The sequence below is a fragment of the Carcharodon carcharias genome, chromosome 3, assembly GCF_017639515.1.
Source record: "Carcharodon carcharias isolate sCarCar2 chromosome 3, sCarCar2.pri, whole genome shotgun sequence".
Taxonomy (NCBI): Eukaryota; Metazoa; Chordata; class Chondrichthyes; order Lamniformes; family Lamnidae; genus Carcharodon; species Carcharodon carcharias.
In genome coordinates this window covers 182292175-182308914 of record NC_054469.1, presented here as the reverse complement: position 1 = coordinate 182308914, position 16740 = coordinate 182292175, and the positions used below count along the sequence as shown (strand labels likewise).

The following is a 16740-nucleotide window of genomic DNA, read 5'->3' as shown; positions in this document are numbered from 1 at the left end:
TGGACCTGCACTCGAGGGTGTTTGCTGCTGCTGCTGCTGGACCTGCCCGTGTGGAGCAAAAGGAGAGAGAGGGAGAGAAGAAGAACAGCTTCTGTTGTTACAGGACAGGAAGGCCAGGACTGTGTCTAAAAACAACATCCTAGGTGGGTGTCCAACGTTATTGTTTGTGTAAGGTGGGGGCAATAAATGACTGTGTTTTGTAGGGGGAGGCAAGAAGACTGCCAGAGGGGTTGGGGAAGGAAGAGAGGGAGGGTGAGTGTGTGTGTGCTGAAACCATCTTTCTGCCGCCCCTCCCTCAACCCAGCCCTTTTCCCCGGTAAGGCCAGCAGTAGCTGGTGAAGACGTCACCTCCCCCTGCCTGAAGAACATCAGGCCCCCACCCACCGTCCATCCACCATCGAGGACACCCACCTGGACATTTACCTCTTTCCCTCCCGTGCCTCCCTGTCTTTTACTCCTCTCCCTCCTCTCCTCTCCTGCCTAAAAGAGGGGAGGTTGTTTCTACCTCTCTCCCCCACCCCCTTTCCTCCCTAGGGAGGAACACTACGTATTTTTTTTTGAAAAAATATATATATATATGTTAAAAAAAAAACAAAATGGCCAATCCTTCCCGGGGTGGGCGTGGCTCTGGCCCTAAGGCCAATTCACCATCACCTGTGGCCGGGCCCTCGAGGGCTAATGTGGAGGCGGTTTTGTCACCGGTGGCAGGGCCTCAAAAAAAGAAAACCTATGCTGGGGTGGCTGCTTCTGCAGCTCCAGCTGCTCCCGCTGCCCTGTCACCATTCCGCCTCCTCACCAGGGCCCTTGGGGTAAAGAGCTATGCTCACCCTGAAATGACAATAGAGGCCTGCGTAAAGGCTGGGGTCGTCGGCCCCTCAGCCATTGTCGCGGCCTCTAAAATGTATGGGAAGGCCATATTCTTCTTGAGGTCCGAGTGGGCGGTGCACCTCGCCCTGCAAAAAGGACTCACTGTGGGCGGGACTTTTCTGGCGGTGGACCCCCTTGAGGCCACCGCCCAGAGAATTATTATTTCGAACGTCCCACCTATTCTATCCAGTGAGCTCCTCCTCCCCCACCTTAATAAACTGGGGGAGGTCAGGTCGGGGGTTGCACCAATCCCGCTCGGCCTCAAAGACTCGGCCCTCCGCCACGTGTACTCCTTCCGGCGCCAGGTATTTGTCCGCTTGGCCAAGGAGGAGTGCCTGGAGGGGGCCTTTACTATCAATTTTGAGGGGACCGCCTATCGGGTCTTCTGGACCGTGGAGGGCGTGCAGTGCCATGCTTGTAAGGAGGCGGGGCACGTGAGGAAGAACTGCCCCGCCTCTAAGGCCACGAGCCCCACCCAAGCGGCCACGGCTGGCACCGCCCCTCCTTCCCCCCACCACCACTCCATCTCCCTCCCCGCAAGGGGAAGCGACGCCGGCGGCACTGCCATCTCGGCTGCTGGTGAGGCGGGGGGAGAGCCCCCGCGCCGTAAGAAGGCCTGGAGGAAGACCTGCAACTTGGAGGCGGCCCCTGAAACGCCCCAAAGCCCCCAAACACCTGCAGGCACCGGCTCGGGGGAAAAAACAGTATCCGGCCCCGGCGTCGTGTCCGCGTGTGCTCCCGGGTCCGTGGGCGCTAAGGCGCCGAGTGCTGGGCCCGGCGTCGTCCCTGCGCGTGCTCCCGGGGCCGGCGGGGAAAAGACGCGGGACCCCGAGCCGGGGAATCAAACATCCAAAACCCAGAGGGTGGAGTGTCCGGGAGGGCTGGAGAAGGAGGAGTTGGCCTCAGAAATGGAGGTCTCCCTAGCCCCCAGCCTGACCCGGAAGAGACGTCACGCTTCGGAGGAGGAAGTGGGTGATGCCCAAACTGAAGAAGTTGGGTGTGTTCCTTCCCCCGATGAAGAGGTGGTGGCGTCTCCACCAAGTAAAATCTCGCCCTGTCCTCTGGGGGAACCCAAAACCCCTGCACCTACTCCCACCACTGTTACCCCCGTCAACCTGCTGCAGTCCCCTGAACAGGGCCCCTCGGGGGTCACTGAAGGCACCTCCCTTGAGGTGGTGCCCGACTCAGGAACCCTCGATACCCCCAAGGTACCTTCTGGCTCGTCGGGGGACTGTAGCTTTCAAAATTTTAAAAATGTTAACGGGTCATTGGGTGGCGGCGAAAAGGAAGGCCTTCCCGCTCCCTCCCAAACCTTAGCACCGGGTGTCCTAGTTTTAGGTCAGGAGCTTGTCCTGAGCTCCCCGGACGACCCGGTGCCGGGAGGAAAGCAGCCATCAGAACTGCCGCTGCCCTCTGACCCAAAACCTTTAGAGAAGACCAGAGAGGACCCCTCTGGCCTTGATCCTGGGGGTGGGATCGAGGTACAGGTGGGGCCAGCTGGCAGCTCCGAATCAGCCCCCGTACTCAATGCGGGGGAGGGGTCGGAAGCTGGAGGCGACGACCTGGAGGAGGACGGGGTGTCCGTGGTGAGCGCTGGAGATTACGCTGAGTCGCTCTCAAGCGAGGCGGTGGATCCCCTGGTGCCCTCCACTGACTCCCCCCTCATCCCTCCAAGGGAACTCCGGGACTTTTTGGCGAGTCATCACGGTCGCCGAGACAGGGTTCAGTTGGCCTTGGACCGGTGGCATTCTTTTCCGCTGGTGTTCTGGTCCACTCGCGAGGCTCCCAAGTCTCCCGAGTTGGATAGGAACGCCCGGCGGAGGGTCCAAACGTTTCTCGCTGGGCTCCTGAAGGAGAGGAAGGACTAAAAAGTCCTCTTCTTCTTTTTAATGACTTAAGGTGAAGGTTTGATGTACCTTTGACAATGAAGACGACTATAGCCAGCCTCAACATCCGCGGCAGCAGGGGCGCACAGCGCAGGTTCCAGAACTTCTCGGTCCTCAGGGACAGGAAGTATGCGTTGTGCTTCCTGCAAGAAACCCATACCGTTCCGGGAGACGAAGCCACGTGGCTCCTGGAGTGGCGAGGGGGGGTCTACATGAGTCACCTAGCCTCCAATTCGGGCGGGGTGGCTATCTTGTTGGCCCCGCATTTTCAGCCGGAGATCTTGGGGGTCAAGGAGCCGGTGCCAGGCCGGTTGCTGCACCTGACTGTGCATCTCGGGGGGGGGGGCGGTGCTTCACTTTGTGAATGTGTACGCTCCCCGAGGCACGCAGCAGCAAGCGAGCTTCTTTGAAGAAGTGTCCACTCATCTCGGCTCCATCGACGCTGGCGAGTGCATCGTCCTCGGGGGGGATTTCAATTGCACCCTCGGGGTCCGGGACCATCACGGTACCCCGCACTGCACGCGAGGTGTGAGTAAGTTGCGGGACCTGTTCAGGTCCTTCGACTTAGTGGACGTCTGGCGAAATCTCCATCCTGACTCCAGCGTGTTCACCTTTGTGTCACCTGGAGTCGGAGCGTCCAGACTCGACCGCCTTTACGTTTCGAAGGCGTACGTGTCCTGCGTTCCGGCTGCTTCTATACAGCAGGTTCCGTGCACGGACCACCGTCTGGTGTGGGCAGAGCTCACTTCGTTCTGCGCTCGGACATGGTCCGCGTACTGGCATTTTAATAACCTGTTGTTGGATGACCAGCGGTTCCTGGACTCGTTCCGTCGCTTCTGGGCCGGCTGGAGAAGGAAGCGGGGAGGCTTCCCCTCCTTGAGGCTATGGTGGGACGTGGGCAAGACTCACGTCCGAGTTTTCTGTCAAGAGTACGCGAAGGGGTCGACAACGAGACGCAAATCCAGGGTCGAGGGGTTGGAGAAGGAGGTGCTCGACCTGGAGGCACGTCTCCGTCAGCCCGATGCGGACCCGGCCCTGCGGTCGGTGTACGATGAGAAGAAGGGAGCGCTGCGGGACCTGCAACTGGTCGGGTCTCGGGGCGCGTTCGTGAGGTCGCGGATCCGGTTCCTCAAGGAGATGGACCGCGGCTCCCCCTTCTTCTACTCGCTGGAAAAAAGGCACGGGGTCCGTAAGCAGCTCTTTACGCTGCTGGCCGACGACGGATCCCTTGTCTCGGATCCGGAGGGCATCAGGGCCATTGCCCGAGATTACTACACTGCCCTGTTCTCTCCGGATCCGTCCAGTGAGGAAGCTTGCAGAGTTTTGTGGGAGGACCTACCGCAGGTCGGCCCGGAGTGCGCCGGAAAGCTCGACTCCCCTATAAGTCTGGGGGAGCTGACCGGCACACTCGACGATCTTTCTAGGGGCAAAACCCCGGGACTGGACGGGCTGACCATGGAGTTCTTCAGGGCGTTCTGGGACGTCTTGGGGAGCGACTTCGCGGGGGTCCTGGGGGAGAGCATTGCTACCGGGGAGATGCCCCTTTCGTGGTGCAGGGCCGTGATTGCCCTGCTGCCGAAGAAGAGGGATCTCCGCCTTCTTAAAAACTGGCGCCCGGTCTCCCTCCTCAGCACGGACTACAAAATCTTCGCGCGAGCCATGTCTTCTCGGCTCGGCACCGTGCTGGACCACATGATCCACCCTGACCAGTCCTACACCGTCCCGGACCGAACCATTTATGATAACATCCATCTGGTCCGGGACATCATCCACCATTCCCAGAGGGCTGGTCTGTCGAGCGCCTTCCTGTCTCTCGATCAGGAGAAGGCGTTCGACAGGGTGGATCACGAATACTTACTCAGAACTCTGCGAGCTTTCGGGTTCGGGACGCATTTTGTCGCCCGGATCCGACTTCTGTACACCGCCGCGGAGTGTCTAGTGAAGGTTAACGGGTCCCTGACGGCGCCCCTTCGCTTTGGGAGAGGGGTACGTCAGGGCTGCCCCCTGTCTGGCCAGTTGTATTCTATTTGCGTGGAGCCTTTCCTGCGCCTTTTGCGGAGGAGGTTGTCGGGATTGGTTCTGCGCGGGCCGGGCATCGGGGTGGTCCTTTCGGCTTACGCCGATGACGTGCTCCTTATGTTTAGTGACCCGGCTGACCTGCGGAGGATGCGCGAGTGCCAGGAGGTCTACTCTGCCACTTCTTCTGCCAGGATCAACTGGGGTAAATGTTCTGGACTCCTGGTCGGTCAGTGGCAGATGGATCCCCTACCCGAGGAGCTCAGGCCTTTCACCTGGAGCAGAACCAGCCTCCTCTACCTGGGGGTCCACCTCTGCCCTGCTGAGGAATCCTGGCCAGCAAACTGGCAGGAATTGGAGACGAACGTCACCGCTCGCCTGCGGCGCTGGACAGGACTGCTCCGAGTGCTATCTTACCGAGGTCGAGTTCTGGTCATAAACCAGCTGATCGCCGCCATGTTGTGGTATCGGCTGGTCACTTTGACCCCTCCCCTGGACTTTGTCACAAGAATCCAGAGATTGTTAGTAGACTTCTTCTGGGACAGAAGATTGCACTGGGTCGCTGCCGAGGTTCTGAGTCTCCCGCTTAGGGAGGGTGGTCAGGCGCTAGTGTGCCTACGCACACAGGTGGCGACTTTCCGCCTTCAGACCCTGCAGCGATACCTCTACGTTGAGCCTCCTCCTAGATGGTGTGCCCTGATGACGTATTTCTTCCGTCAGGTGCACGGCCTAAATTATGACGTGCAGCTCCTGTTTATAGAACAGCTGGGCCTCGGTGGCTCCTTGCAGGCGTTGCCCGTCTTTTACCAGGACCTGATCAAAGTCTGGAAAGTGGTCGCCTCGCGACGCAGCTCTCCCCCGTCAGGAGTAGCGGCTATCGTCAGAGAGCCGCTGCTCAGGAATCCGCCCCTCCGTCCTTTTCAGTGGTTGGCGGAGAGGAGGGCTGTGGCCGCAGGGGTGACCAGGATCGGGGACGTGCTGGGTGGCGGAGGACTGGGCTGGATGCTCCCGCAGGAGTTGGTGAGACGCGCGTCTGTGAGTGTCCAGGTCGCAGCCGATGCCATCCAAGACCTGAGAATGGTCGTGCTCGGATCCGACGTTATTTTGGGTCTTGAGGTGGCCCAGGTGTGCGGTGGTCTTCCGTCTGAGCGTTCCCCTGTTCGGACAGAATTCCACATTGGCCCCAAGCCCCGAACCCTCCCTCGGGTGCTGGTGCCCCGCAATATGAGCCGCCTCGGGGACATGCCCTCCGTGCCTTTTGGCACGGCAAAGAGGGGCCTTTTGTACGGACTGCTGCTGCACACCTTCCATTTTCTCGCCCTTGTCCGTCGACCGGACACGCCCTGGCATGCCTTGTTGCCGTCCGGCAGCGGAGGCCCCCGATGGGAGGCCCTCTACGGAGGTGTCCTCCCCCTTTCTATCGGGGACCTGGGTTGGAGGGTGTTGCATGCAGCAGTCCCTTATAATAAGAGGATGCATAGGTTCACGGACTCTCAGGACATGTGCCCTTTTTGCGGTCTTGTGGAGTCCGTGGATCATGTATACGTAGGGTGTTGTAGACTGCACTCCCTTTTTAGTTATTTGAAAAACCTTTTATTGATGTTTTGTTTGCACTTCAGCCCCACGCTCCTGATCTATGGGCACCCGGTGCGGAAGGGGGTCGGGAAGGAGGAGGACCTCCTCGTGAACCTGCTCCTGGGCCTGGCCAAGTTGGCTATTAACAGGTCCAGGCAGCGGGTGATCGATGGGGGAGTCCTGCCCGATTGTTTGTCCCTCTTCCGCGGCTACGTTCGCTGCCGGATGTCCCTGGAGAAGGAGCACGCGGTGTCTGCTGGCACTCTCGAGGCCTTCCGTGCTCGGTGGGCACCGCGGGGACTGGGGTGTTTTGTTGACCCCTTTAATCACATTTTGATTTAAAGTTTGTAAGTTTCCTTTAAACTTTGTTCTTGGTTTTACAGCTGACCTGAATTAGGGGCTGTGCCTGATTTATCCCAATTTTGTTGATTTGGTTTTCATTTAAAAGATTATCAAGAGTTCAAATCTCACAATGGCAAACTATGAAACAATGTAATTTCATCTGAAACAAATGGAAACGTGTTTGTACTCGAAAGAGTTACATCTTATGCTTGGCCTAAATAGCCAAGAGGTTATGGTACTGGATTTGTAATCTCAAGATCAAAAGTTCAAATCTCACAATGGCAAACTATGAAACAATGTAACCTCATCTGAAACAGATGGAAACGGGTTTGTACTCAAAAGGGTTACATCTCGGCAAACTGGCAGGAACTGGAGACGAACGTCACCGCTCGCCTGCGGTGCTGGACAGGACTGCTCCAAGTGCTATCTTACCGAGGTCGAGTTCTGGTCATAAACCAGCTGATCGCCGCCATGTTGTGGTATCGGCTGGTCACTTTGACCCCTCCCCCGGACTTTGTCACAAGAATCCAGAGATTGTTAGTCGACTTCTTCTGGGACAAAAGATTGCACTGGGTCGCTACTGAGGTTCTGAGTCTCCCGCTTAGGGAGGGTGGTCAGGCGCTAGTGTGCCTACGCACACAGGTGGCGACTTTCTTCCTTCAGACCCTGCAGCGATACCTCTACATCGAGCCTCCTCCTAGATGGTGTGCCCTGACGACGTATTTCTTCCGTCAGGTGCACGGCCTGAATTATGACGTGCAGCTCCTGTTTATAGAACAGATTGGCCTCGGTGGCTCCTTGCAGGCGTTGCCCGTCTTTTACCAGGACCTGATCAAAGTCTGGAAAGTGGTCGCCTCGCGACGCAGCTCTCCCCCGTCAGGAGTAGCGGCTATCGTCAGAGAGCCACTGCTCAGGAATCCGCCCCTCCGTCCTTTTCAGTGATTGGCGGAGAGGAGGGCTGTGGCCGCAGGGGTGACCAGGATCGGGGACGTGCTGGGTGGCGGAGGACTGGGCTGGATGCTCCCGCAGGAGTTGGTGAGACGCGCATCTGTGAGTGTCCAGGTCGCAGCCGATGCCATCCAAGACCTGAGAACGGTCGTGCTCGGACCCGACGTTATTTTGGGTCTTGAGGTGGCCCAGGTGCGCGGTGGTCTTCCGTCTGAGCGTTCCCCTGTTTGGACAGAATTCCACATTGGCCCCAAGCCCCGAACCCTCCCTCGGGTGCTGGTGCCCCGCAATATGAGCCGCCTCGGGGACATGCCCTCCGTGCCTTTTGGCACGGCAAAAAGGGGCTTTTTGTATGGACTGCTGCTGCACACCTTCCATTTTCTCGCCCTTGTCCGCCGCCCCGACACGCCCTGGCGTGCCTTGTTGCCGTCCGGCGGCGGAGGCCCCCGATGGGAGGCCCTCTATGGAGGTGTCCTCCCCCTTTCTATCGGGGACCTGGGTTGGAGGGTGTTGCATGCAGCAGTCCCCTATAATAAGAGAATGCATAGGTTCACGGACTCTCAGGACACGTGCCCTTTTTGCGGTCTTGTGGAGTCCGTGGACCATGTATACATAGGGTGTTGTAGGCTGCACTCCCTTTTTAGCTATTTGAAAAACCTTTTATTGATGTTTTGTTTGCACTTCAGCCCCACGCTCCTGATCTATGGGCACCCGGTGCGGAAGGGGGTCGGGAAGGAGGAGGACCTCCTCGTGAACCTGCTCCTGGGCCTGGCCAAGTTGGCCATTAACAGGTCCAGGCAGCGGGCGATCGACGGGGGAGTCCTGCCCGATTGTTTGTCCCTCTTCCGTGGCTACGTTCGCTGCCGGATGTCCCTGGAGAAGGAGCACGCGGTGTCTGCTGGCACTCTCGAGGCCTTCTGTGCTTGGTGGGCACCGCGGGGACTGGGGTGTTTTATTGACCCCTTTAATCACATTTTGATTTAAAGTTTGTAAGTTTCCTTTAAACTTTGTTCTTGGTTTTACAGCTGACCTGAATTAGGGGCTGTGCCTGATTTATCCCAATTTTGTTGATTTGGTTTTCATTTAAAAGATTATCAAGAGTTCAAATCTCACAATGGCAAACTATGAAACAATTTAACTTCATCTGAAACAGATGGAAACGGGTTTGTACTCGAAAGAGTTACATCTTCTTAACTATTTTGTTAATTTAGTTTACTTGTTTTAACTCCAAAAAAGTTACATCTTCTTAACCTTCCCTATCTTGCCGCTACGTCTTCGTGCTCCCTGGACATCCACAGCAGAGGTGGAGGCAGCCTACTGACTGTGATGACCCTGGAGGGCCCCAGCCTGCTTTCGGGGTACTGCTGTGTGGCAGTGGCACCCTGCCCTGCCTGTGGAGCTGGAGATGCTGGTGTCACAGGAAGAGGGGATTCGGATGGGCCAGACACTCCCAGAAGCACCTGGATGGATGGCCCCGAGGAATACACCTGCTGATCCTCCTCCCTATGGGCGCCCGAGCTTCCCTCGGGGCTCGACTGGAGGCCCTGCGTCGTGGACTCTCTTGGCTGCTTCCCAGATGTGCCTGCGAAAGGAAGGAGAGATGGTGCATGGCAGTAGCCTGTGAAGCAGGACACATCACTCACGGCATGGTTGTCTCATGGATGTTGCACTGCTGGATCCTCACTCAGTTGAGCACCGCCGACCTCACCGTCAGCACAGGACTAGTCCAGATTCTCGCCGGCCAGCTGAATGGCTCTGTTGAAGTTCATGAGGACCTTGATTTCAGGCATTCCTTTACTGGTAAGAGACCTCTCCCTGTTGTTGTGTGCCAGCTTATCCTGCATGAATACAGATGGAGGGATTGTAAGCAGGACGCCTGCCAGGCCAAATGATAAGTATAAAACAAAAACAGAATTACCTGGAAAAACTCAGCAGGTCTGGCAGCATCGGCGGAGAAGAAAAGAGTTGACGTTTCGAGTCCTCATGACCCTTCGACAGAACTTGAGTTCGAGAACTCAAGTTCTGTCAAAGGGTCATGAGGAATCGAAACGTCAACTCTTTTCTTCTCCGCCGATGCTGCCAGACCTGCTGAGTTTTTCCAGGTAATTCTGTTTTTGTTTTGGATTTCCAGCATCCGCAGTTTTTTTGTTTTTATCAGATGATAAGTATGCCTGGCATGTGTGGGTGGTGAGTGGTCCCATGGATGGAATGAGGACAATGAAGGTGTGTGTAAGAGAGCAAATGGTGATGTCCCTTTAACTAGCAATGAGTGAGAGCCCTGTAATGGGTTTGTGAACGTGAGAGTTGAGAGTGATGAGAAGAGTGATTTACCCTGGCGGAATGGAGGTGATCATTCATCTTCTTGCGGCACTGGGTGGCTATCATCTTTTGCAGGGCGTTGACACTGACCACCGCTGCCACCGCCTCCCATGCTAGATTGGTGATGTTGCTGCCCCTCCTGCGGCCAGAGCAGTGTAGACGACATCACAGTTGGCTTCCACTGTCTTCTGTGCAGCAGTTGTGATCTGGAAACACTGAGGTGTGCACGTGGCTGTACTTTAATTGTGACGCCTGGCATGATGAAGCAGCGAGGTGATGGCCATGGGCGAATGAGAGCCCGCTCACCATGGAAACAGCATGTTTCCCCGGAATGCATAATTAACGCGGAGGGTTTGGGACAATACAATGTGAGAAGCTGTCATTGTGGCCAGCGGGTAAAACATTGTTTCCCAACCCCCTCCCCAGGCTACTGCACTTAGTGCATATCTGATACATTTTGCCCAGCATTGAAACTCTTTTGAACAATTTAAAAATGCTTGAAAAAGACAGACCACGTTATTCAAAACTGAGCAAAGCTTGTCAATAACTATCTTCGTGCACAGATAATCTGACTAATTGAAAGTACTAAACCTGCTTATCCATTTTCAGTTAGCGATATAAGTTTTATTCCTTTCTGCTAGTGGAGTCTTTGCTTCTCTTTGTAAACTTGTCTCGAAGAATGTATACTTTTCTTCTGCGGAAGATAGCCTTCAAAGGATGCAGCTGTGCAGGGACTGGTATCAGTGCACTACACAAGAATTTTCATACCCGTTACAAGGGTGCCTTTATGGACCTCATAGTCAGAGGCTTGGCAGTGCCAAAATTTGTGCAGGTGACACTGATTGTGGGCTGTGCAATGATTCTCACTTTCTCCGGGACATTTATTTTCACTTTCAGCAAATCCAAATCAGTGTTTGTATTCAAAAACATAGCCTCGACTGTTACCATTACAGTAAATGTAGAACAAGGCCCAGGTGCTCACCCTGCAACTTATTTTTAAAAAACATTGTGTGCTCAAGAGAAGGAAGTGTGCAGGACAGTCACACACACGGCACCCTGTGCCCTTACGTATCTTAAAAGCAGATGTCAGGTTAAATACACACATTAACAGGGTGCTAGCAAGCTTCATGGGCTTAGTCAATGATTATGGGTGCAAAGGGAGCTGAGGTTATAAGTGAAAGGAGCTAACTGTTGCCATGTGGCTGTACAATATGGTCAGGAGCCCTGTTGAATCTCTCAGATTCTGGCATTATGAAAAGCCACCATTGAAATGGAGGAACCTTCATGATAATGAATTGGAAACATAGGGGAAAAAGTTTGGATGCTCCAGGTGGGTGGGTCACAATTCATGATTAGCCCAGTCCCAGTCCCACTGAGACAGGCAGCATATAATCTCCTCTTTTGAATGATTGTAGCTAAACACGCTGTTGACTGGCTGTGCTGTTAAAAGGGGTCAAGCAGCACAGTTTTCAGTCAATCTGCATGTCTTAGTCAGCCTGCCCCTATTAAACTGGAGCTGCACTCATTATACAGATGCACTGCTGAGTGTCTGTAGAGGTAGTGGCAACAAGGCAAATGAAGCAACAGAGCAGAGAGAGGACTCCCAGGTTTTCCAATGCAGCGCTGGAGGCATTGGTACAGAAAGGTACAATGGAGGACAGAAGCAATGCAGGCACAACCTGGGAAGGAAAAACGGAGCAGGTGAGCAGCGAGGTCAATTCCCAAAGCCCACTGCATCCAGCTTCTCAGAACGACAGTATGTTCCTGCCTTAAACTTCTAAAGCAACTGTTAACTGTTCTTGCGCATTTCTGGGATTCATTTGGTAATTATTATTCCAGTTTTGTCTTCTGCTGTCATAGCCAGATCTGCTAAAGGTGCTTTGATCCTCATTCTGAATGTTTATAATCCTTACATTGTATTGACACCTGTGTCTGGTATCTGGCAATCATTAAGTCATCCATCCTTTGCATCACTGTGGAATGTCTTATGTGTTCTATGAAGGAAAAAATGTTTTCCCAGGAGTCATTTTCAATGCAGCATAAATCTGATTCAATAGCATCTCTCTCTCCAAGAACTGAACACCAGTTGGAGCCAGTTGCCTATCAATATAAGACACCTTTGCAAACCAGTAGTTCAAAGGGTGATATCAATTCAGGGATCTCAAAATTCAATTTCATCAATCTTTTATACAATCAGTTAAATTCCATGATATAATCTTCCATGGAATCATCATTTGTTTTCCAGAAACCTATCAAATTCTAACCATGCTTCATTGGCATGTTACAGACGACCTTTCTTGTAGATTTCATCCAAGACCTCTAATAGAAGGTCCAAACCTTCATCACTATCAAACTAATAACAAAATAACTTTTGAGCTTATTTCTGGTGGGAATCAATAATGCCATAATACCTGGTCTTTGGTAGGGATGTAACCCATATCCAAATGTACACTTCATTCTTCCACTAGTCATACTGTTAAGACTCAGAGAACATTCGAGGGTAATCCTACCCTGACAATTTATACTAGTCTTCTGCCATCTTCCACAATGGCCACCAGGATTTTAGCTTTCTGTCTTCCTCCTTCAGCCACCATGCCCCAAGAGGGCATTAGCAACCAAGGACTTTTGAATTGATCCTTGATTATTCTTGGCAAAGTACTGCATTCTGAAGTATGGCTGACCATGAAATGCTCCCATTCCTACCGCCTGCCATCAGGTGTATTGGAAAGATTTACAGGCTGCAATCAACCTGTTGGTCGTGTTATGAAGACACCTCCTGTGGCCATCAAGCCCTGAAGTGGGACTTGATCTCGGAGCTTCTGCCCAGAGGTAGGGAGGCTATCACTATGCCTCAAGACCTCCTTCACCTCCCATTAGGCTTTCTAGATCCTAAATTTATGAAAGGGTTAAGGGTGTCTACTCTCCTAGGGTAATCGTGTAGCTAGGAGCCTGCACCTACTTATTGCTAGACTGAGAAAGCGATCAGGGTGTAGAATCCCTGCAGAGAAACAGAATTTGGAACACTGCTTTAAAAGAAAACTGGGCAGATCTTCTACAAAGGAATGCACAGTAAAGTAAGAGCACTGTTTGGTTAAAATGAGGTTGCAGCAATAGTTCCAGAACTTATGACACAAGAAAATTTCCAAATTTGTGGATGACAGCAATTTCGGGGAAATACTCAATACTGAAGATGAGGACTGCAATAAATTACAGGAGAATAGTAATAAACTTGCAGAATGAGGAAATAATTGGCATGAAGTTCAACACCAATAAATGTAAATGTGAGGTGGTACATTTTGGTGGGAAGAATCGGGAGGTCACTTATTACTTGGAAGCTGTAAATCTAAGTGGGGTAAAGGAACAAAGGGATCCCAGGGTACAAATATATTAATCACTAAAAATTGCACCACAAGTCAGCAGAGCTAGAAAAAAAAGTAAACCAAGCACTAGGCTTTATTTCTCGAATGATAGAATTGAAAAGTAGGGAAGTTATGCTAAACCTATGCCAAACCTTGGTTCAGCCATACCAAAGTACTGTGTACAGTTCTAGTTGTCATTTGATAAAAGGTCTAAAGACACTGGAAGGGGATGCAGAGAAAAGATTTACAAGGATGATACCTGGCATCCATAAATTACATACAGGTTAGGACTGACAGGCTGGGTCTCTTTTCTCTTGAAAAAAGGAGGCTGAAGGGTGACCTAATCGAGGTCTTTAAATTTATGAAAGGATTTGATAGAGTGGATAGAGAAGGGATATTTTTCTCTTGTGGGGAAGTTCATAATTAGAGGCCATTAATATAAAATAGTCACCAAGAAATCCAATAGGGAATTCAGAAGAAACTTCTTCACCCAAAGAGTGGTGAGTGTGGGACTTGCTATCATAGTGAGTGTATAGTTTGGATGCATTTAAGGGGAAGCTAGACAAGCAGGGAAAAGAGAATAGAGGGTTAAGATGATAGATTTAGATGAGGAAAGATGGGAGGAGGTTCGAGAGGAGCATAAATGCCCATGCCCTGTTTCTGTGCTATATATCCTATGTAATCCAATGTAAAATGTGTATCTGCTCATTTTAGGCCAATGAAAATCACATGCATGTGTCCCTATTTACTTCTTTTCAATATCTGTGAATTAAGCTCTGAAGAAACTATCACTGGTAGAGCATGCGCCCTTATAGCAAAAATGGCTGAGGTACTGTTTCGTGAAATAAGATATGGTTTCGATTATTGTAATAAATCGATTCTGATTCGCAAAGAGGTTCTGACCTGCGGGTTGAATACAGTATATTTGTCTATTCTCAGTATCTGTTGTTGAGATCCAAGGCAGTCAAACAGCAGATTTCCTATAAGATAGCTAAAATTGCCAGTAATGCACAAATGTATACCCTTGAACTATCACCTTGAACATAATTGGACTAAATGCTATCGCATGACAGAAATAGTTATTGTTAATTGCTGACTCACGGTTGCAGAAGTGACATCATTGGCACGAGGTAGGGATTTTTGATTTCTCATGAAGAACAGGATTTCCTGAGTTATCAGAATGTAATTCAAACCAAACATGAAAATTCAGATAGAATACTGCAGTTAGTATTTGTTTGATGTAGTCGTACATGGGCTCTTAGAAGAGATCTTGTGCTTGCAGTTAACAATCTCACGCTTAGATTTATGCACTGCAGCATAGTTAGCTGTAATCCTTGGAGTTACATTCTGGAATAAAGACATTAAATGAAATTTGTATTTAACATGCAGCCATGCATATAGGCTGCAGTAATCAGGCTGTACATACTGGAAGGTTGTACAATCTGTTGTCAGCAAGGTGAGGTCACTAACTCTGCAGCTACCAATCATGGATTCTATAAATTTGCAGAACAGTATGCATCTTCACAATGTAGAGTGTTTGAACATTAACATATACACTAGCCATACTCTACTGAAGTACGTGCCTTTACTAATGTTTTTCAAAGCCAGAATTCTTCCCATTCCCCCACCTCCAATGCATTGATTCTGCTCTATTAAATAAATCTTAATAATAAGTTGCTGTCATTTTAGTTTACATCACTGTTTATGTCCTAGACTTCTGACCATTCAAATTAACATGACCGCCACAAAACTACAGCTGGCTTTGGAAGGATGAGACTGGGGAAAGTATAAGTAATTAAACAATTATTCACAGTAGAATTAACTGGTCACAGGAACACCAGTAATTGAGATATTCACTGCCAGAAGCAACTAGAAGGGAGCATTTGATGTAATGCAAAATCAACCCTCCCCTGTCTCAAAGGAGTTTCAACCAAATGTTAAATATTTTTTGACTTTTGTAGTTGATCCCCTGCAGTTATCCTCATTCGCACAGTCATCAACAAAGTAGACACATTACAGAATTCTCAGGCCCCAGAAAGCTTTGCACAATACAGAAAAATCATGGACATTTCCCTTTGTTCCTTAAAAAGAAAATTAGTGTTATGCTTTCTCATTTTAATCAACAATAAATATTTGTGTCAGCTTGTTAGCATTTATGCTTTTGAGTTACAAGGTTTTGGGTTTGATTTACACTCCAGGTCTTGAACATGTCATAACCTAGTGCAATACTGGAGGAATGCTACATTGTCAGAGGTGCTTTCCATCTGGTGAGACATATATTAAACAATTAAAAGGCTCTATCTACTTGTTCCTCTGCCTAAAGTGGGCATTACTTAGAAGTGCAGGGCCTTCTCCCTGTGCTCTGGTCAACATTCTTCCTTTGAAGCAATACCACTAAAAAACAGATCAACTGGCCATTTGTTTTTTCTCATTACAATACTGGGACATTGCTGTGCACAAAATGGCTGCCACATTAAAATGAACGGACGGAGAATTGTGGGCAACTTGTGCCCGATTTTGATAAGGGCTTTTGCCCAGTCAAACTCTTATTCCACAGGGTAGAGAGAAAAATCCCCCCTCTTCTGGAAGTCCCTCCCCAACCCACCTGTCTTTTATGACTCAGGCATGTCATGAATTCATGTCCTGACAAAATAGGTAAAAATAAAAAGGGGGCCTGAACATGAATTGTTGCATCCCTGCTGCGGCGGCTTCCCCTGCAGCAGATGTGGTGTCAGGGGAAACCACCATATCTTCCACGCCTGCCTGCCACTAATCCCGCTGATGGCAGGGGGTGGGAGATTCCACCCACTGGGCGGAATCATCCCAGATTTGCACAAAGTGCAATAACAAGCAGGGAAAAAGTTGTTTTACCCGCCGGCCGCAATGGTGGGCTTTCGCGCCATATCATCCCATTCCCATCTCATTAATTATGCAGCCACAGGAAACACGCCATCTGGCTGGTGGGAGGCCTCCAATTTGCCTGCCACACTGTTACCTCACCATTTCCTCACGCAGGGAGCCACATTTAGACTGCAGCCACATGCACACTTTTCAATGCTTGCAGCCCAGGACTGCTCCAGTGAAGACATGGCCCCAAAAGCCAAGGAGAGTGAAACCCCCCCACCCCGGTTCAGTGGTGCATCCCTGGGACGCCTTCTATACACCATAGAGGCCCAGCATGATGTCCTCTACCCCTGTTCTGGCCGCAGGAGGCCCATCAGTCTCACCATTCTGGCTTGGGAGGTGGTGGCAGAGGTGGTCAGTGCCAACGCTGCACACAAGATGTCAGCCATCCAGTGCAGAAAACGGATGTATTATCTCCTTCATGCCACCAGGGTAAGGCAACCATCTTATTACCATAAACTCCCACACTCACAAGACCATCACACACTCACTGGCATCTCACTCACTGCCAGCTCAAGGGGCAT

The 16740-nt window shown here is 51.2% G+C and overlaps 1 protein-coding gene across 7 annotated transcripts in view; it reads right to left on the bottom strand.

Moving 5' to 3' along the window:
- atxn1a (ataxin 1a) overlaps positions 1 to 16740 on the bottom strand; it is a 439854-nt gene that overhangs the window by 254631 nt on the left and 168483 nt on the right. The gene's annotated exons all lie outside the window — the stretch shown is intronic.